The following is a 22,752-nucleotide window of genomic DNA, read 5'->3' as shown; positions in this document are numbered from 1 at the left end:
CGATGGTTTCCTTAAGAAGAAAAATGAAAAGTTTTTAAATATGCTATTTTATATATAAAATTTATGATTAATGTGGTTATAAAACACAAGGCAGAGTCATTAATGAGAAAGTCTTGTTAAATAAGATATAATTTATAGTAAAATTCTTTTGGACTGTGGTGTTGGAGAAGACTCTTGAGAGTCCCTTGGACTGCAAGGAGATCCAACCAGTCCATCCTAAAGGAAATCAGTCCTGAATATTCATTGGAAGGACTGATGTTGAAGCTGAAGCTCCAATTCTTTGGCCACCTGATGTGAAGAACTGACTCCCTGGAAAAGACCCTGATGCTGGGAAAGATAGAAGGCAGGAGAAGGGGACGACAGAGGATGAGATGGTTGGATGGACTTCATCCAACTCGGTGGACTTCAGTTTGAGCAAGCTCCAAGAGTTGGTGATGGACAGGGAAACCTGGTGTGCTGCAGTCCATGGGGTCTCAGAGTCAGACACGACTGAGCAGCTGAACTGAAAATTCACCAGTGACCAAATCAAAATTTCAGAGTACACAAACAAGAGTTATACATACAAATTCAGTTTGGGGGAAACACAAGTGTCATCTTTTTTCTCTTCTTTCCTTCCATTTCCCAAATTTTCTACAAGAGGAATAGTTAACCTATTTAAACAAAATGCACGTGCATGCATTAGTGCACGCGTGCTCAGTTGCTTTAGTTGAGTCCACCTTTTTGCAACATTATGGACTGTAGCCTGCCAGGCTCCTCTGTCCACGAGATTCTCCAAGCAAGGATACTGGAGTGGGATGTCATGCATAACATAATGATTTTACGTTGTTCAGTCGCTAAGTCCCGTCTGAGTTTTCACCACCCCATGCACTACAGCACCTGAGGCTTCCTTGTCCGGCACTACCTCCTGAAGTTTGCTCAAATTCATGTCCATTCAGTCGTGGATGGACTATCCACCCACGTGATGGGTGCTGTCTAACCACCTATCTAACTATCTCATCTTCTGCCACCCCCTTCTCCTTTTGCCTTCAATCTTTACCAGCATCAGGGTCTTTTCCAGTGAGTCAGCTCTTCATGTCAGAGAGCCAAAGTAATAACATAAATGGAAAAATTTATTATTAACTTACATGGTTTTGTATTGAATGTTAATATATTTTATTAGGGTTAATACAGTGTACTCTTTAAATGTATATAAGCCACAGCAAACAATGTATTCCACATTTATCCCTGAAAGTAGCATTGCTCCCCAGCTATATCCCAGTGTCTTCTGGGAATCAAGATACTCTCAAGTTATTAATACAATGTTCATTTCCCCTCCTGTGTTTTCTGACTTGTTCTCCTTCTTTTACTGGGAATATTTTCAGTGCTCTAATGCTACACAGACACAGCTTCTGTAAAGCTTCTACTTCCCCACTCTGTTGGAGGACATCATTCTTTCCTAATATATCACATGATGAATGTACAGCTCAACTCTTCCCAACTGCTTATAATTGCACATGGAATCTTTCAGTCTCATCCTTGGCCATGAATGGATGGGACCCATTTCCACTTCACTCTGTTCACCTTCTCTATTATAATCTTCCCTAAGCTTAACAAAGCTTTATTGCATTTTCACATAGCAGTCCCTTGCTTTGGTCAAACTCACAGTTCTAATCATTATTCCTGTTGACCTTGTTTGTGGCTCATACGCTTTGCACATAAGTCCCTCATAATCATAGTTTTGGATGATATTTCTTTATCCTTTACATATTCTTACATTGTCCATATTAACAGTGAAAGTATTAGTTGCTCAGTTGTGTCTGACTCTTTGTGACCCCATGAATTGTAAGCCTGCCAGGTTCCTCTGTCCATGGAATTCTCCAGGCAAGAATACTGGAGTCAGTAGCCATTCCCTTCCCTAGGAGATCTTCCTGCCCAAGGATCAAACCCAGGTCTCACCCATTGAAGGCAGAGTCTTTGCCATCTGAGTGACCAGGGGAATGCTATAAGCAATGATATTATTGGTTGTTCCTTTTTAAACGACAATTAAAGTTCATAATTATTCTTCCTGGGTCAAGAATATAAAAAAATCTAACAAAATTTTATAAGAATTTATCTTCATGCATGCTGATTTGTGAATGAAAAATGGAGACATGAGGTCAATTTTGGAAAGATAAAGTCAATGAAATGACAAAGAATGCAGTTAAATTCCAGTTTAAAAGTATCTGCTTAATAGCTTTTGATAAAGTCTCCCTAAAATTGCCTTTAAAATATATAAAGAAAGAATTTTTTTTTATAATTAGTACTATTATCCCAAATCAAGATATGTGGAGTTCAGGAATATTTCATCAAATACAAATATAAGGTGGCAGGAATATAAAAAACTTGTTAATAGACATCTCATGTTTGATCTCATTAAAAAGTGCAGGAAACAGTGGAAGTCCTTCTTAGGATTCTTCTATTTGAGAGAGTGTAGGAAGGAACCTTGTTTCCTTCGTTCAAAGCTCAGAGCATATAATGACCCCTGATCTGGTCACAGATCTCTTTTCTTTGATATTACTTTTTGTAAGTTGTGCATCATGCTATTCCCTTTTCACCTAATTTTCAGTATCCTTCCAGACAAACATCTTCCAGAATATTATAGGACAGTAATGAGACTCAACTGGTAGGAGCACTCTGCACTTAGGAAGGACTTGAAGATGGGGTAGCGAGAGGGGTTTTATTAGAATGACTAAAGGTTCTGAGATGGAAATAGGCATGGCATTTTTCAGGAAAGCTATTGCGACTGGAAGATAACGCACAACAGAGGAATGGCGGGAAGTGAAATCAAGAACGTAGGCAGTATAAGAAGTTTAGATCTTACTCCAATATCAAATGTTGCCAAAGAAGGTGTAAGCATGGGATGGTGTGCACTGATTCTTGCTTTCCAAAGGTCACTGTGACCACAGGATGGAAAACCACTGAAAGGGAAAGTAGGGAGAGCAGATAAAAGGCACAGTCACGACAGATACCTTGAGTTAACAGTGCTTTTTGTATGTGTGACACATCCCTAGCAGGTGGGGATGCTAAGCCCTGTCAGAGCCAAGAGTGGAGCTGGGGAGGCAGTTTGTGTAGAGTTTAGAGTGCAGTTAAAGGGGTTGGTTTGGAGGGAAAAGCACAATCAGGGTCTTGATATGGCAACCAATGGGGTCACAATCTGAGCTGGGCCAGTGGGGTATTAGAGAGAAGGAGCCAGGATCAACAGCTAAAAACCAGTTTGCCCGCTAGGGCCTCTTAGACAACTGGTTTCGTGTAGTGTATTAGTTGGTTTCTGCTGTGTAACAAATTACTCCAAGATTCACGAGATCTAACTGCTTATCATTTATTCTCACTGATGGGCCTGGAGGTTGGCTGAAGTTAACTGAAAGAGGTTGGGCTCAGGTGGGCTTAACTTTGTATGGTGGGTTGAGTCTCTTATATCCTGATGGGTTGGTTGAGACATACCCCTCATGTGGCTATCACCAAAAAACAGAGGGGCAAGCAGAGACGCCTGATGCCTTCAAAGGGCTGAGGCAGACCTGGTGCACGTCATTCCCACCCACATTCCCCTGGCTGAAGCAAATCACCTGGTCAAGCCCAATGTCTTAGTCCACTCGGGCTGCCATCACAAACATATGATGAACCAGGTGGCGTATAAGCAACAAAAATGTATTTCTCAGAGTTCTAAAGGTTAAGAAGTGCAAAGTGATGGCACCACCAGATTTGATATCTGATGAGAGTCTGTTTTCGCATTGTAGACCATTTTCCCACTATGACCTCACATGGAAGAAGGGGCAAAGATGTTTTGGGAACTTCTTTTATAAGGGTTTCCCTGGTAGCTCAGGCAGTAAAGAGAAGATTCTCTGCTGAAGGGGATGGCTACCTACTCCAGTACTTTTGCCTGGAGAACTCTATGGACAGAGGAGCCTGGAGGGCCCTAGTCCATGGGGTTGCAGAGTCAGACACAACTGAGTGACTTTCACTTTATAAGGGCACTAATCCCATCCATGTGGGACACACCCTCATGATCCCTCACTTTCCAAAGCCCTCGCCTCCTAATACCATTATCTTGGAGGCTAAGATATCAGCATATGAACTTTTTTGGGGGACACAGACTTCAGACCATTGCACCCAATATCCACAGGATGGAGACACAGTGACTCTAGGGGAAGAAACTGGAAGGTCACCTGGCAAAGGCTGGAACAGGACTGCCTTCATGTTATTTGTACAGGCAGAGCCACAAGCTTCTAAGGATCCATGGTTAGTTTAATGCTTTGCTATTGCTGTCTTGAAATTTTTAATCACATTTTAACAAAGAGCTACACATTTCCATTTGCCTGAGGTCCCGGAGGTGGTACCAGGAGGAGTGAAGCATCTGGGCGAGTAACAAAATCTGCCACAGGGAGCTATGCACATTTATATCATGTATTTTAAGGCACCACGTGGCCCACAGTTATTATTAAAAAGAAGCAAAAACATGATAATAACAGGAGTGATATACTGATTAAAAAGCAGACTTTATTAAAGGAAAATGAAAGATCTGAGATAAAGTAATAGGTGAGGAAACAAAACTGAAAGTCTTTGGGAAAGAAGTTTTAACAGCGAGAGGTGAGCACTGACAGAGGAGAAAGAGAAAACAAGAAAATTCTTCCCAGACTAATTTGAGCATAAGTTGATCATGACATCAGTTCAGTGCAGTTCAGTTTCTCAGTCATGTCCGACTCTTTGCGATCCTATGGACCGCAGCACACCAAGCCTCCCTGTCCATCACCAACTCCCGGAGTTTATTCAAACTCATGTCCATTGAGTCAGTGATGCCACCCAACCATCTCATCCTCTGGTGTCCCCTTCTCCTGCCTTCAATATTTCCCAGCATCAGGGTCTTTTCCAATGAGTCAGTTCTTCACATCAGGTGGCCAGAGTATTGGAGTTTCAGCTTCAACATCAGTCCTTCCAAGGAATAGTAAGGACTGATCTCCTCTAGGATGGACTGGTTGGATCTCCTTGCAGTCCAAGGGACTTTCAAGAGTCTTCTCCAACACCACAGTTCAAAAGCATCAATTCTTCGGTGCTCAGCTTTCTTTATAGTCCAACTCTCACATCCACACATGACTACTGGTAAAACCATAGCCTTGACTAAATGGACTTTTGTCAGTCCATTTGTTAGTCCATTACCAAAGTAATGTCTCTGGTTTGATCATGACATTCAGCTATTCAATTAACTGAGAAAAAACATACATTTTTGCAAATTTAAAAGATTGCTCTCCTGAATTTTATTCCTTTCAGAAATGTAGGATAATATTTTTAGATAAATGATTAAATCTGTTAACATCTCTTTAAGCAATTATGATACAATGGTTATAAACATAAAGTTAGCTTTTAATTAGGATAAAAATTATTTATTGATAATTTTGGCTGGCAAGATTTCAAACACTATATTAGGTGATGATCATATGTTTTGTGACAGTATTATAGCCTGCATCATAAACCATTCTGAAATGTATTACAATATTAAAATTATTGGCTACTTAAAACATCATATTCAAATTGTATTCAAATTTCACATCTGCCTATGAACTAGTATATCAAGTCTAAACGCTACTAAATAACATACTTAATCGCTTAATCACTCACAGTCATTTTGTTCATTCTTAAGAAAATTTTTATTGGCCTACTATGTGCTAGAAACTTTGCTTCATTGTTTTCACAGGGGCTGTTATCATATCTTTAAAAATCCTTCAATAAATTGTTAACAGATAGAAATAGTAACTTTTTACTATGACTTTTCTTTTAGTAGAACAAATAAATTCCACTGGATTAAGGGCATCAAGCAAAGTCCCTTAGGTCTTAATTCAGAATGAAGTGTAAGAACATCAGGAGAACAGTGCCCAACATTTTGTCCAGCAATAAAGAGATTTAGACTTTTTCTATAATGTTCTGAAATAAATGAGACTATTGGAAACAATAGTTGAAAACATAAGGCTGTTGAGGGAAATGTGGTTATTAGAAGAGATCAGGATGCCTATGTAAAGAAAGAGATTGAAGACATATATAAAGGGACAAACCTTTATAAAAGTGATGTTGATAGTCATTGAGGAGTACAAAATAAGAGAATTCAGCAAATACAGGAAGCTGAACTGATAGGAGCAATTAAATAAATTTCTTTTTCAGCCACCTTTGACTGGTAAAAATCCACTTTGGACAGATTCTGTGGGGCTTTCTTGGTAGCAAAAAAATGTAAGCCATTCAGCAATTTATCCTTTTGCCAAGCTCATAAAATATTGTTCACTGTTCTAACATACCCCAATGAATATTCAATAAACACAAGATTGGGCTAAGAGGAAGCTATATATACAGAAAACCCCCTATTTATGCTATCACAATTTTGCATTTTCTCATTTTCTGAGCCATGAAGTTGTCTATGTTGCTAATGTACAGATTTCCTGCCATTTGCTATCATTTCTCAGAAACTGTTAAAACATAATCCCATGTTTGCTGTGAAATTAGCCTTGAAAAGAAAGCTGCTGAAGAGTACATAGCACCTTCTTCAGTAGTACACACCTCCCCAATTCCCACTGCTTTCCTATTTGGGTAGAAGAACACTGTATTTCTCTAGTCTGTGAACAGACTGACGTTCTTAAACACTCTCTGCTAGGCACTGTATTAGCCACTGAGACACAAGACAAGAGCTGACCACACCTGCTCAGGAAGGTTATCAAAGGGCAACGAGTACAGGAGAACTGCTCTGAGTTACATTGTAATTGGCTCATTCTCACTGCTGCATAAAGAATAGACTCAGGACAGATGGCCAGGACAGGGGGCAAGAATGAGGTCAGGGACTCTCTCAGTGTCCATTGTGCCAGGGCTTAAGTCAGTCACTTGGCTAGAGCATTATTTGTGAAGATTATGAGAAGTAGTCGCATTTGAGACAGAAGTGGGATCCATATCCTAACAAGGAGTTGAGGATGAAAACAGGGTGTTTCGGTTGGCTTGAGGATGAGCGGCGGTACCATTTACTGGGATGACAAACATTAAGAGAGATGGGCTGGGGAAGAATTAGTAAATCAGAGGGGAGCATTGGACACATCAAGTCTGAGATGTTTGTTGGATGCCCAAGTGGAGAGGTTAGGTGGGTGAGGGAGAGGTTGGAGATAAACATTAGCTTTAAGTTATCGTCAATATGAGGATGACATTTAAAGTCATGAGACAGGATGAGATCACCAGGGGAGTAATTTTCATACAGAAGAGACGATGTAACGACAAGATGTCTTGCTTCACAGCAGTAACTTCCATCTCAGCTCCACTCTGAAAGGTGGTGATCTTGACAACTGATCACTTCCTGAAACTCACAAAGGATTCCAGGATTTTCTTGCACAGAAGCCACTGGCATCATGTTAGTCTCAGAGTGTGAGTTGTGTTGGCCCTCCATTTACTGGCTTTTTCTGAGCATGAATACAACCTCCTTCCTTCCTTATTTGAGTCAAAGGCCCTGGTAACACACTGGTTGTATGTTAAGAGGACTGTCAAACACCAGCACCCATCATAAGGAAGTTATGTTACAGAAAAAGGAAACAAAAATCAATGTCCACTATCATCACTTCCAAAGGACATCATCTGAGTCTTCTGGAACTTTCCTCCCTCCTGAGCAAGGGTAACAGATACTGCTCTCTATCAGTTGCTGCAAAACCTCATCTCCATTCCTCAGTCCTCTCTGCTCCCAGCCCAGCCCCTACACCTCATACCTTCCACAGCCTCAAGGAGCCTATCTGTTTAAATCACACAATTTAACTGTTTTTAACTTCCTCATTCCTAACAGTATCATGGTATACTCAAAAGTTCTAATAAGATGCTTTACTAAACAAAAGAGCAGTTTTTCATCCCAGAATAAATTCTGCCAGTCCCGAGAATGTAAAAAATTCTGCACTGTCCTTTGTTCTAACTATATTTGTATTACTTATGAATTACATGCACTTCTAAGGGGATTCCTAAACTTATTCCTGTTCATGTTCAGGTCTGGTACTTGCAAGCACTGTGCCAGTTTCCTGGGATGTGTTAAGTTTAGAAAAAACATTTAACTTTGTAATAAGCCAATCATTGTCCACAGTAAAATGAATGTATTGCATTCTTTCTAATGTTTTTTCACTTATACTTTCTTCCTATTATTATTCATTCTTCCTTTTCACTACAAAAGTGAAATAGAAATGACTGACTGGCCTACAGAAACAGGAAATCGCTGGGAAACCAGCAACAGAATTTTGGAAATGGCCCAGCGTGGGAGCTGGGCTCATCTCTGTCTGATCCCAGCTCTTCTCACACCAAGCTGTGTGGCCCCGAGACGCTCATTCAACTGGCTTTCGGTTTCCCATCTGTAACACAGTGACCATCCCCTTGGACGGTTGCTCTGGAGACAGAAAATATTTGTAAATATCTGCAACACAATAGGCACTATGTTCTTATTATTACTTGAGAGGTTCCGTTCCTGCCCTTTCGATGGGCTACAGAAGGTGGTCTAGCCACTGAGCAAGCTTGGCAACACCACGGATCTTTTGCATAGACTCTGACCCTGGAACATGCAGGGGAACAATCCCTGGGTTGCCCATCTCACTTGTCAGCTATTATATTTGACTCCCATCTGCCATGTCAAAATCACAGGGCTCCTGCTCTTGGCAGGGAGCCCTGGGCTGTCAGCAGTTGCTGACAGGTGAGACCCACTGGCCCAAGATCAGAAAGCTTGCTTGCCTTGCAGAAGGACCCACCTCACCTGTCAGCTGTCACCATCACTCTCTTTACACTGCTCCACTCCAGGAAAGGTGATCTGTCATTCAGGAGAAGAAGTCTGGAGTTAGGAAGTACAAATGAAGTTATGGCTGTTCGTTTACTAGCTTGTGGGGGGGGTTTCTGAGAACTGCATTGCTTTCGGGGGGAACCTTTAGAAATGGCTTATTCCACGGCACTCTGGAGTCATACAGAAGGTTGTGAGGCTGGCTGGCTGGCTGAAAAAGTGGGGTGTGCTGCTAAAAAGACCCCAAATTCATCAGCAGATTCCACCTGGCAGGTGACAGGCCAGGCTCAGGGTCTGGCTGCCGTGAGTACATGGTGGGCTCCACCTGTCAGCTGGCCTTCAGCCAGTCTATCTGAGTTTGGAGGCCAAGTTCTAAACATGAAACACTGAGCTACATAAAATCAGCGGTTTGCCCTAAGCATCCAACTGAAGGGCAGCATCTTTGGAAAAAACAAACAAACAGTAAATGATATTAAAGAACCGCCCCTATCACTGCCCCTTACATGTAAGCACCATTTTAATTCTACTGAGGCTACAGACTATAAGAAGTATGACAATTTCATCTCCTCTGCTATCAACATACACTAACACACACACAGAGACATGCGCACACACCATTATGTGCACACACGCACACAACACATACATAGTATTTTTCTTCCAGTTTTATTGAGATATAATTGACATACAGCACTGTATAAGTTTAAGGTATATAGTACACTGGTTTGAGTTTCATATACCACTCAACAATTATCACAATACATTTAGTAAATGTCTATTATCTCATAGAGATATTAATACAAAATTAAAGAACTCAATTTTTTTTTCTTTTTCCAGGAACAGGATTTACTAACACTTTCATAGAAAGCATACAGCAGTAGTAATCACATTTATCATGTTGTCCATTACATCGCTTCAGACTGATCTGTCTTATATCTGGTAGTTTTTACTATTTGACCTCCTTCATCACTTTTCTCTTTCCCTTGTCTCCCACTCCTGTTATGTACAAGTCTAGTTTCTTTCTCCATGAGTTTGTTTTTTTTTTTTTTTTTCTGAAGTATAATTGATCTACAACACTATGTTAGTTCCTGTTACAAAACATAATGATTGTATATTTCTAGACATTTTTAAATGATCACAATAAGTTTAGTTACATTATGTCACCATACAAAGATATGACATAGTTATTGAGTATATCCCCGAAGTCTTTCTTATTTTGGGTAAAAAAAAATTGTGTGTGTTAGTCCCTCAGTCACATTTGACTCTTTGCAACCCCATGGACTGCGGGGTCCTCATTCGATACAGGCACCTCTGTGTACATAATTCCACAGGCAAGAATACTGGAGTGGGTTGTCATTTCCATATTCCCAAAGTCTTTCTTATTTGGGGGAAAAATACTTACCCTTTCAGAAACCCTCTTTCAAATACCAACTTCCTAAAATTAGAAATAAAGTAGCAATTACAAAATATCAGAGTAACACAAGCAGAGCAACAAAAAGAAGAGGAGGAGAAACAAAAATAGTAATTTCAAAATACACAGTTTTTGTTACAACAGTAACTCAGGGACTTAAAATTCAAAACTTAGAGTAGTGTGAAACGGAACATTTATGTATTATCTTCCCCAACTACTTCCAGAAATTCCCACAACGTGACTTTTTAACACACACATTTGCTCAATGCTGTCTTTCCCCGCTAGGATTTCACCTCAACCAGTGTTTGCTGGGGGGTTTCCTGGGTGGCTCAGTGATAAAGAATCCACCTGCCAAAGCAGGAGCTGCAGGAGCTGCAGATGCAATCCTTGAGTCAAGAAGATCCCCTAGAGGAGGAAATGACAAGCCACTCCAGCATTCTTGCCTGGAGAATCCCATGGACAGAGGAGCCTGGAGGACTACAGTCCATGGGGTTGCAAAGTTGGACACGACTGAGAGACTGAGCACAGGACACACAGCTCTTGTGTGCCAGGCAGTGCTGTGGAAGAGCCTGCTATTTGTCTAGCTCACCAGAGTTGAGCCCAGTGTGTGGTAAGAGCAGTCATTCAATATCTTCATGGACTTTACACCCCTTCACATAGAGTCAGTCTTTCACTGGTACTGGACTATTGAGAACCTGAAAGGTTGATCTCGTCTCAATCAAGAACACGACATGCCTGTACTTTGCTGTTTTTCCCAGTAGTCATGTATGTGAGAGTTGGAATGTAAAGAAAGCTGAGTGCTGAAGAATTGATGCTTTTGAACTGTGGTGTTGGAGAAGACTCTTGAGTCCCTTGGACTGCAAGGAGATCAAATCAGTCCATCCTAAAGGAAATCAGCCCTGAATATTCACTGGAGGGACTGATGCTGAAGCTGAATACTTTGGCCATGTGATGTGATAAACTGACTCATTTGAAAATACCGTGATGCTAGAAAAAATTAAAGACAGGAGAAGGGGACGACAGAGGATGAGACGGTTGGAGGGCATCACTGACTCAATGGATATGAGTTTGAGTAAGCTCCAGGAGTTGGTGATGGACATGGAGGCCTGGTGTGCTGCAGTCAGTGGGGTCATAAAGAGTCAGACAGGACTGAGCGACTGAACTGAACTGACCTGAACTGAACTTTAATCTCATTAGTAAATTACATCTTGTCCTGGCTGCCATCCATTCCCATTGAAAAGACAGCTAAAAAATTATATTTGAAAGACAGTGCCTAAGGCAATGTTTTCTAACTTGAATTATTCTATAAACTTGCCAACTTTCCAAATTTTTACATGGACACAATGATTTAGGCAAAAGGGGGAACAGGAGAGAAGCAATCAAGTTACTGAGGATGGGGCTGAGGGGAAGCAACCATTTTGTAGCAAGAGTGTTCTTGCCAGAGTTGGATTTGAGTTTGGGAATTAGGTTCAAGACAGCTATTCTTAACTATAGACAGACAGACTGGGTTCTACGTAGGCTGTGAGATGTATCATTGGTCATTGCTAGTAAGAAATAACTGGAATATATGAATATAACTTTGATATAAACTAAAGACTGGAGGTCAATATTGTAGCTTTCACTCACACGTTTTTAAATTCTTTCTTATATGGTAGAGAAAGGACAGGTGATTTAGCAACACATCTACACATGCATTTCTCCGGCAATGGAAATGCATCACCCTTGTTAAAAAACATCCTTTCTGTGGTTGTGGCAAAAAGTGGTAAAGGATTTCTGGCATAGAAAATATATTTACTGTGTTATTCTCTCAGGCTCTATCTATACCTTTATCGAGTTAAGACACCAGAGGGAAACAATATAAATGACATTAATTTCCCTTGGTGAAAATATTTCTACAATGCATATGAAGCCTTCTGCTTTCATACGGGGTAATAACAATGTTGTTGTCTTATAAAATACATTAATTTTAGATTGGGTATTTTTATGATTCCACTTTAGCTCTTTTGTTGGTTTAATATACAGCTGTGACTATTTTGCTACTTGAGTGGTTGTTTTAGGGTTTACAGCATACATCTTTACCATATCACTCCATCTTCTTATGATGCTTCACTTACAGTATAAGAATCTTGCAACAGTGTGCTTCTATTTCTTCCTTCCTGGTCTTTGTGTTATTGTTGCCACAGATTTTAGTTCTCCATGTACTATAAGCTTCATCCTACACTTTTTATTTTTATTCAGCCCACCTTTTTTTCTTAAAAAAAAAAAAAAAAGAGGTTTGAAACGAAGAAAATAATCTTGTGCGTTAACCCAGTATAGCCACCGTTTCCCATGCTTTTCCCTCCTTGTGTATGGCCATGTTTGCTTCTGGTACCATTTTCAATCTGCCTAAATGCTTTCCTTTAACACTGTTCACAGTATGGGTATGCTGGGGATGGATCCCTTTAGCATTTGTATGTCTGAACGTCTTCATTTTGTCTTCATTGAGGAAAACATTTTCACTGGCTAGAAAATGTAAGTTGACAGGTGAAATTTTTTTCTTTTCCTTTGCTGAAGATGGCAGCCATTGTCTCCTCACCTGCCTTCTTTCCAAAGAGAGCTCTGCTCTTATCCAGTTTCCCCCCGACTCTTTCTAAGACTTTTCTTTAGTGGGTTTGAAGCAATTTGATTATGATGGTCTGTGGTATAGCTTTCTTCATTTCTTGAGCTCAAGAGCTTGTTGAGCTTCTTAGATCTGTAGGTTTACAATGTCATCCAGTTTGAAATAATTTGACCCTTATTTCTTGAGCTTTTAATCTGCCTCTCCCTTAGACATTCCTTAATAAACAATATGCTTATTGTTAGGCTGTTTGAAATTTTCCAAAGCTTCCTGATGCTATATTCATTTATTTTAGCTTCTTTTTTTTCTCTATGTTTTGAGTAATTTCCACTGTTGTCTTCAAGTTCATTAATCTTTTCTTCAACAAGTATCTAATCCAGTCTTTTATATTTGCTTTTAAATTTATTTTATCATCTCACACATTACAGTTTTAATCAGTAGAAGAAGGATTTGGGTCCTTTTTATATCTTCCATGTCTTGGCTTAACACATTCGATCTTACCTCTAAATTTTGAAAATATGGAATGCTGTTATAATTTGTCTGCCAATTCTAACATCTGTGTCAGTCAATTTTGACTGATTTTTTTCCTCATTATGGATTGTATTTTCCTGCTACTTTGCATGTCTGGTAATTTTTTATTGGACGTCTTGTTGGATATTTATATATTGCTACAAATATACTTGAGTTGTATTCTGGAACAGGTGGAGCTACTTGGAAACAGTATGATCATGCTGGGTCTTGTTTTTATGATTTGTTAGGTTGGAACCAAAGCAGTTTTAGTCTAGGGTTATTGGAATCCTAGTCACTGACCTGTGAATTAGAAATTTCTCTACTCCGACTTCTGGGAATAAGCGCTGTTCCTCGGCCTGTGCGAGCTCCTTGCACTGTTGCTTCTCATGCATTTGAGTGGTTCTTTCCCCAGCTCTGAGTAGTGAGCTTTCTCACAGGGATGTGCTGAACAGTACTCAGCTGAATACTTGAGAGGGGGTTTCTGCAGGTCCCTGGAGCTCTCTCTGTGTGCAGTTCCTTCTTTCCTCTGTGGTTCTCTATCTTGAAAACACTGGCTGTGTTGGTCTCTTCAGAATCTCAATTCTGTCTCCTCACTTCAAAGAACCTGTACATTTTGCTTGGGTTTCCTTTCCCTGTTCTGGTCTTCCCAGATGTCCCTACTGGTAAAGAACCTGCCTCCCAGTGCAGGAGATGTAATAGACGTGGATTCGATCCCTGGGTCGAGAAGATCCCCTTGAGGCGTGCACACCAACCCACTCCAGTATTCTTGCCTGGAGAATCCCATGGTCAGAGCAGCGTGGCGGGCTGCAGCCCATAGGGTCACAGAGTTGGACATGACTGAAGCGGCTTAGCATGCAGGCACTACAGTGGCCTGGAAGCTCTCTCAAGGCAACAAGCTAGGACAGTTAGAGGGCTTACTTCTGTTTCTCATCAGGACTGCTGCCCTTTGTTATCCAGTTAGGATATCCGGTATCTTAAAACCATTGTTTCTTATAGTTTTCCTGTTTTTCGGTTGTATGAGTCAGTACGGCAAATCTGGTCTTTGTTACCCCAGTGTTAACTACATAATACTAATTATGTAGATTAAATTAAATTAATTTTTGCTCTTTCCAATAAAGAAATCAAATTATCTCAATGCTAACACTTTAAATACAGTAATTTTAAATGTCTATTGTTTGATTTTTGCCTTAACATATTTATTTTTTTCCTTCCTGGGAAGAAAATACTCTTTCCTAGCTTTCTGAAAAATTGAAGCAATGGCTATACCTACATGAAATGATACTAATTTCCTTTAGAAAGTAACTGATTACTTGGGGAAAAGTTTATGAAATATTTTTACAAGCTTTTATAGCTAGTATGTGGGGATTTTAGAAGGCGTCTAAGTGACTGGGTGTCTAAGTCACTATTTCTCCCTTTCGTGTCATAGAAAGTTCCCCTGAGAAATTAGTGTAGAGTGGGCCTCAGTGATGTGGCAGCTTGGGCATCATAAAACATTATGGAAAACTCTTTTTAGGATTCTTAATTGTACCAGTGACTCTGGTACAATTTTGTTCCCACTTCCTGGTAATAATTAAATAAATACAATGATTTATTTAATTCTTCAAGACTCAGCCGAAACAAGTTGGTTTTTATTTTTCACAACTCTTCCAAACTAATGTCAATACTACCATCTTCTGCTGCTCACCTAGCATTTTGTAAATAGCTCCACTTACTGCTCACAGGGATATACAGTAGTCATTTATTGTCACATCCTTTCCACCAATAAGAAAGAGTAGGCACTCTTACATTACAGGGCCCTATTGTTCATATTTACATCAGTACATCCTACCCACTACATAAGCTGATAAATATTTATGAGGCCAAATAACATGTAAGACATTCAGAGATGGTGGTAAGAAGATATTAGTGGTAGGAACCAAGAGTAACTAATAGGGTGTGTGTGTGTGTTAGTCCGTCAGTCGTGTCTGATTCTGTGTAACCCCATGGACCATAGCTCACCAGGCTTCTCTGTCCATGGAATTCTCCAGGCAAGAATACTGGAGCGGTTGCCATTTCCTCCTCCAGGGGATCTTGCTGCCCAGAGATTGAACGTGTGTCTCTTGTGTCTCCTGCATTGGCAGGCGGATTCTTTACCAACTGTGCCACCTGGGAAGCCCCATATCTGACACTTTCCCTGGAAAGTGTCAGATTAGAAATGGAAAGTTACTAAGAGCATTTACCCTTAAATCAGAATGAATGCCTAGTAATTGAATATTACTAAATAAAGAAGATCAAATTTCATAAAACAAGTTTGCATATTTTCCTTTCAAAAGGTACAAATTTGATTATCTTAAAAATTTCTCATAATTTCAATATTTCAAAAACACTAGAGGCAAAGTACAAAATAAACACATACTTTAGAATCTATACCTACCCCATCTATCTATCTCCCTTTCTTCTCCATCCTCCTTCCCCTCCTTATAGCTTAAGGGTATTTTCTAAACACTGAAAGCTATTTTTTAAACCACTTACATAAATGTTCAGTATTTGCACTGAATACTGCAACTGTTTCAGGAACACTTAATATTTAGCCATCATCATATGCAAAACCTGTATACAGGTCAAGAAGCAACCGGACATTGGAAAACAAACTGATTCAACATGGGGAAAGGATCATGTCAAGGCTGTATATTGTCATCCTGAAATTAAACTCATATGCAGAATACATCATTCGAAATGCCAGGCTGGATGAAGAACAAGTTGGAATCAAGACTGCAGGGAGAAATATCAATAACCTCAGCTATGCAGATGACACCACCCTCAAGCAAAGACGAATTAAACAGCCTCTTGATGAAGGTGAAAGAGGAGAGTGAAGAAGCTGGCTTAAAACTCAACATTCAAAAAACAAAGACCATGGCATCTGGTCCCATCACTTTATGGCAAATAGATGGGGAAACAATGGAAACAGTGAAAGACTTTATTTTCTTGGGCTCTAAAATCTTTGCAGATGGTGACTGCAGTTATGAAACTAAAAGACGTTTGCTCCTTGGAAGAAAAGCTATGACCAACCTAGACAGCATATTAAAAAGCAAAGACATTATTTTGCCGACAAAGGTCCATCTAGTTGAAGCTATGTTTTTTTCCAGTAGTCATGTATGGATGTGAGAGCTGAACAATGAAAAAGGCTGAGAGCCAAAGAATTGATGCTTTTGAACTGTGGAGCTGGAGAAGACTCTTGAGAGTCTCTTGGACTGCAAGGAGATCCAACCAGTCCATCCTAAAGGAAAACAGTCCTGAATATTCATTGGAAGGACTGAGGGTGAAGTTAAAACTCCATACTTTGGTCAACTGATGCAAAGAGCAGACTCACTGGAAAAGACCCTGATACTAGGAAAGACTGAAGGCAGGAGGAGAAGGGGACAACAGAGGAGATGTTTGGATGGCATCACTGACTCAGTGGACATGAATTTGAGCAAGCTCTGGAAGCTGGTGATGGATAGGGAGGCCTGATGTGCTGCAGTCCATGCATGGGGTCGCAACTGAACAATAACAAATATTGATATTTCCAGAAGGCTTATCTCCATCTTTAGATCTGGTAAAAAAAAAAAAAAATCTTTTTAATAGTAACTGGTCACCAAGAAGTAGGAGAATTTGATAATGAACAGAAAAGCAAATGCTTTAAAATGCTTAAAATGACCAAATCAGGATATTAGGATAGTAAAATCAGTATAAAGTAATAAGCAACCTCAGTTCAAAAATTTATTTCAAAACTACCTCTAATGTATTGTAATATGATGATAAAGTTATGGTACCTCTAATATAAATGACCTGTGTGAAGGGCCATTACCACTTAAGGTTTAAAGCTAACACACAAAGTTAAAATCCAGCGTGGTGCAAAGCCAAAAGGAAGTCTGCCTAATTTGGGAGCACACAGTGCACATGATGCACTGTTTGTTTCCCGAGTCACTACTTGGAGCCACTTGCTTCTAGACCTTCCATTCCTGCTGCCTCTTAGAACGTCTCACTGGGATTGAACTGCTACTTTGTATTAAACATGCTTCATATAAACACAAATCACTCCTCCCTTCCTCCCTTTCTCTCCCTCCCTCTCTTCCTTTCCTCCAACTTACATTTACTGCTGCACTATTGCCTACTAAGGATATGTACATAATACAACACAACGAAACAAAGCATACTTATCTCTTTGTCAAAGCAGAGGAAAGATAGACACATGAACAAAGTAAATCTAATTGATAAGTTGGCTAAAGTGTCAAAAAGGTTATTCTCCACTTATCCCCCCTTTCTCCTACATCCATCCTTCTCCCTGTACCACAGCGGATGGGCATGCCTCTGAGAATACATTCTTCAGACTCTCTTGCCACCTGACTTGCAATTTATTCTGGCCAATGAGAGGCTGCTAAGGTGCACATCTCTGGCAATAGCAGAGCTCCTCCAGAATGGAAGTGCTCCTCCTCCAGAGCTCCACTCTCACTGCTCCTAGTAACCCTCCTTTCTCCCCTTACTCTTTCATCTCTGCTGCTGCTAAGTCGCTTCAGTCGTGTCCGACTCTGTGCGACCCCATAGACGGCAGCCCACCAGGCTCTGCCGTCCCTGGGATTCTCCAGGCAAGAACACTGGAGTGGGTTGCCATTTCCTTCTCCAATGCATGAAAGTGAAAAGTGAAAGTGAAGTCGCTCAGTCGTGTCCGACTCTTTGCGACCCCATGGACTGCAGCCCACCAGGCTCCTCCGTCCCTCTTTCATCTCTAGAGTTGGTAATTAATTTTCATTTCTAGTCTCTGAAGGCATTTGCTTGTTCCTTTGTAAATAGTTTCTTGATTTGAACCAGCTGGAGGGCTTTCTGCCAAGACGCTACCTTGTTGTAGAAGCATAAGACAAGGCTGCTAGTTCTGTCTGGGGAAGTTAGAGAAGTGTATTTTGCATTGATACCTAAAAGATAAGTAGTTATTCCTAGGCAGTATGGCAGGTCGAGAAAGTACAGAGAGAAGAGACTGGACCTACAGTAGAGCAGAGTACGTAAGAACCTGGCATGAGCATGACACCAATTATAAAAGACCCAATATTTCCAAGCGTGAAGAGAAAGGCCTGGTCACCAAGAATTAAATCTTTGACGTTTATTTAGCTGATCCTTTCTAAAGGATTTTGGGCTTCCCCAGCTGCCTGCCAAACAGGAGACACGGGTTTGATTCCTGGGTCAGGAAGATCCCCTGGAGAAAAATAGAAACCCACTCCAGTATTCTTGCCTGGGAAATCCCACGGACAGAGGTACCTGGTGGACTACAGTCCATGGGGGGTCACAAAAAATCAGACACAGCTTAGCGACTAAACAGCAGCAGCTCTAAAGGATTTTGAATTATTTACCAAATATGGTCAAATTTCCTTCTCATGAGAAATATGAAAACTCTGATTTATTTGACACCAGTTATGTATGAGAAATTGTTCTAGCTGCTTTTGGTGTGTGACTGCTATGTAGTATACCGAGGTGGGCAAGCTCAGGTAGAGGAGGTGAACAACTCTTTCAGAGAAACACCTAAATACTAATTGTAAATGGAGTGTCCATATGATCTACTATAAATAATGGCAAAGACATTCCTGTCTTTAAACTAAAAACGCCAGATTAACAGTGTGAAGCAGTAGACTTGGAATACTAGAATGAGCCTCAGAAATCATCAGATGGTTTGTTGCCGCTTCATCTCTTTAACATCAGGGTATTCCCTGTGCATACCGGGAATGTAACAATCAGAACTATCAGTCTTCCAGGGCTCCTTGATTCTACCTTTGTACAATTCTTTGTCTTTGACAATAAGACAACTCTGTGCTTGAAGTTGAGCTAGAAAATAGCTCCTTATTTTGCCAACTAAAACAGCACTCCGCAAATTCTTTCTATATTATGCTGACATTACATGTGCTCTCTGGAAAGAGATTTCCAAGAAATATGAAAAAAAAAAAGCCTGCATAATATCCACCTCATTAAAGAAGTTTTGTAGTAAGTGAATCTATTTTTATTTAATGCAAAGTTCTCCAAATATACTTGACCACGAAGTGTTTGTCTATTTTGATTATCATCACATTGCATGTTAACATTCTAGGAACTGGTTGTCTTTGTGTAGATCCTCTAAAAATGAAAGCTTGAGCCAAGGGAAAAGTGGAGGTAATATATGTAGAAGGTACAAGCCCAGAGAAGCAAATGGCAACCCACTCCAGTACTCTTGCCTGGAAAATCCCATGGACAGAGGATCCTGGTGAGCTACAGTCCACGGAGCTGCAGAGAGTTGGACACAACTGAGCGACTTCACTTTTACAAGCCCAGATGACACTAAAGAGGATGTGAAGCAGGCAGGGGTAGAATGTGTCAGCTGCCACTTTACAGGGAGCCAGATGGAGATACAGCAGAGTTACACCCCCACTCAAAATGAGTGGGTCACACAGGGGATAGAGGAAGGGAAGTTATCTGCCAAACTTCCTCAGACCACCTTCTTTATAGGTCAAGGATGACCTATCCTAACTCTCCTCTATCCTCAGGTTGCCATGGTTGGCCCTCAGATGGTCCTGGGGAGTCAGATTCCAATCCCTACATTTGAATCTAAAAATAGAGGGGTGTGTCCTCAAGGGCAGGCCCACCTGTGGGGTGTAAAGGCCATCAGATCCCAGGCGTCAACCCGGACTGTAGCCAGCTCACAGAGCGTGGCGTGGTGGAAGCAGCTGCTGTGCTGTGGACTGAATGGTGCAGGACTGCCTTGGGATCATGCAAACGGTGATTCTCTTTTCACATAGTCATCCTTTAAATATTAGTAGGCTCATGACAACTTTGAGGGTTTTTAAAGTTGATACCCTCAATTCCTAAGACCGAATCCTTTTGTCTGCCTCTCCTTCGGTAAAGTGAAAGTGAAGTCGCTCAGTCGTGTCCGACTCTTTGCGACCCCGTGGACTGTAGCCTACCAGGCTCCTCCGTCCATGGGATTCTCCAGGCAAGAGTACTGGAGTGGGATGCCATTTCCTTCTCCAGGGGATCTTCCCAACCCAGGGATTGAACCCCAGTCTCCCGCACTGGAGGCAGACGCTTTAACCTCTGAGCCACCAGGGAAGCCCTCTCCTTTGGTAGCTCTTCTATTAATATTTACTTCTGGTCTATTTAAAAAGGATATATGTACATGTATAACCGATTCACTTTGCTGTACACCTGAAACTAACATGACACCGTAAATCAACTATACCCCAATTAAAAAAAATTTTTTTTCAGGAGGTACTTAAAAAAATGACTTCTTTTACTACAAACTGTATCCCTGGTGTCTGACTAGACTGTTCTACATTCTAGATAAAGGATTCTGTCCATACTGCCAAAAAAAATTGTCTTTTATGGCACATGTATCACATTCTGTCTTGAGAAACTGCTAAGTTGTTTCTTTTCTTACACTGCTGTTTACCCATCCTGCAGTAGAGGACTGGAAATTTTCATTATCGAATATACATTTAAAAAGATAAAGTTCAAAGAGTAGCACTTAAACTTTATCTTTTTAAATATATTATAGTTGAATTGAATCCATTGCTTCAATCAACTGGTTTATCCCACTATCTTAATTAGAATGAGATACCTTTCAGGTTTATGTTGCTTGAAGTGAAGTGAAGTAAAAGTCACTCGGTCATATCCGACTCTTTGCGACCCCATGGACTGTATAGTCCATGGAATTCTCCAGGCCAGAATATTGGAGTGGGTAGCCTTTCCCTTCTCCAGGGGATCTTCCCAACCCAGGGATTGAACCCAGGTCTCCTGCATTGCAGGTGGATTCTTTACCAACTGAGCTATGAGGGAAGCCCATTTGCAAAATATGCTAACACATTTTCTAGTATGCCTCCTAAAATTTTCCTGTAGGCTTGCACTAATTCTCTGGTCCAGGAGTCTCCAGACATTTTTGAAATCCCACCACCATAATAAAAAGATAATTGAAAGACTCAAAGTGCTACATATATATTATATGTATATATATGTTGCTGCTGCTGCTAAGTCATTTCAGTCGTGTCCAACTCTGTGAGACCCCATAGACAGCAGCCCACCAGGCTCCCCCGTCCCTGGGATTCTCCAGGCAAGAACACTGGAGCGGGTTGTCATTTCCTTCTCCAGTGCATAAAAGTGAAAAGTGAAAGTGAAGTCACTTCAGTCGTGTCCAACTCTTAGCGACCCCATGGACTGCAGCCTACCAGGCTCCTCTGTCCAAGGGATTTTCCAGGCAAGAGTACTGGAGTGGGTTGCCATTGCCTTCTCCAATATATATGTTAGGTAGTTAGAATAGGAAAACAGAGTTCACAGTGGCGGTGGCTAAAAGACAAAGAAGGGAAAAACCCATGAAAATAGAACAAAGGAAGGTCTGAGGACCGGAGTGCAGACTTCAGGTAGAACAAACAGGGCTCCTGGCTAGCTCGATTTACACAGGGCAGGCTCAGGGGGAGGAGAAAAAACATATAAAAAGAGGAGCCAAAGTTGAGCTGGGGGATTCTCTTCTCTTTGCGTCTTTTGGGTGGGCCTGCCCTCATGTCTCGAGGATGTATTTTCCTTTGCTTTCTAAATAAAACTGAACTGTAACACAAAGCTGTAACACTGGTCCGTCCATTGCTTCAAATTTTTGTTGCAATGAGACAGAACTGAGGAAATTACAAACTCCCCCAACATATATATATATAAATGAAATGAAGTCACTTCAGTTATATCCAACTCTTTGCGATCCAATGGGTGGTAGCCCACCAGGCTCCTTCATCCATGGGATTTTCCAGGCAAGAATACTGGAGTGGGTTTCCATTTCCTTCTCCATTACATGCATTATTATGGCATTATTTCATTAACAAACTCAAAAAATTTTTTAATATTTATCATCACCTTTAATTAAATTATGTATAATACTAAGATGAGTTTCAAATAACTTTAAATGTTAAGAAAAAAAAAATAGGCTTGCTTCAAAAGTTAGATGCCTTAATTTTAAAAGTCTTTTTATTATTAGTTTATATTGTCGTTAATATCTCAAGGCAAGATAAGGTTTATTAGTTATAGCAGATAAGATCTACATATTGAATACTGTTCATAATAGTTTCTAAATATTTTTCAAATTCTTTGGGGATTTGATTAGATTACCATGATTATTCTTTCAAATATGACCAACAAAATCCTGTCCTAATATGTAAGAAGTCTCAGCTTTGCCATTTTCCTATTGTTCACGTGTATTTATGCTATTAGTATTGTCTTCATGCTATCAGTATTGTCTTCAATGTTTTTTGTTGTTGTTGTTTTTTATTTCTGGGCTTCCCTGGTGGCTCAGTGATAAAGAATACAAACCCGCAATGCAGGAGATGCTTATTCGATTCTCTCCAAGAATTCCTGGAGAAGGAAATGGCAAGCCATTCCAGTATTCTAGCCTGGGAAATTCCATGGACAGAGGAGCCTAGGGGGGCTACCATCAATGGAGTCACAAAA

The sequence above is a fragment of the Bison bison genome, unplaced genomic scaffold (genome assembly GCF_000754665.1).
Source record: "Bison bison bison isolate TAMUID 2011002044 unplaced genomic scaffold, Bison_UMD1.0 scf7180017858048, whole genome shotgun sequence".
Lineage (NCBI taxonomy): Eukaryota > Metazoa > Chordata > Mammalia > Artiodactyla > Bovidae > Bison > Bison bison.
The sequence above is the reverse complement of the archived record's forward strand: the minus strand, read 5'-3'. Positions refer to the sequence as shown.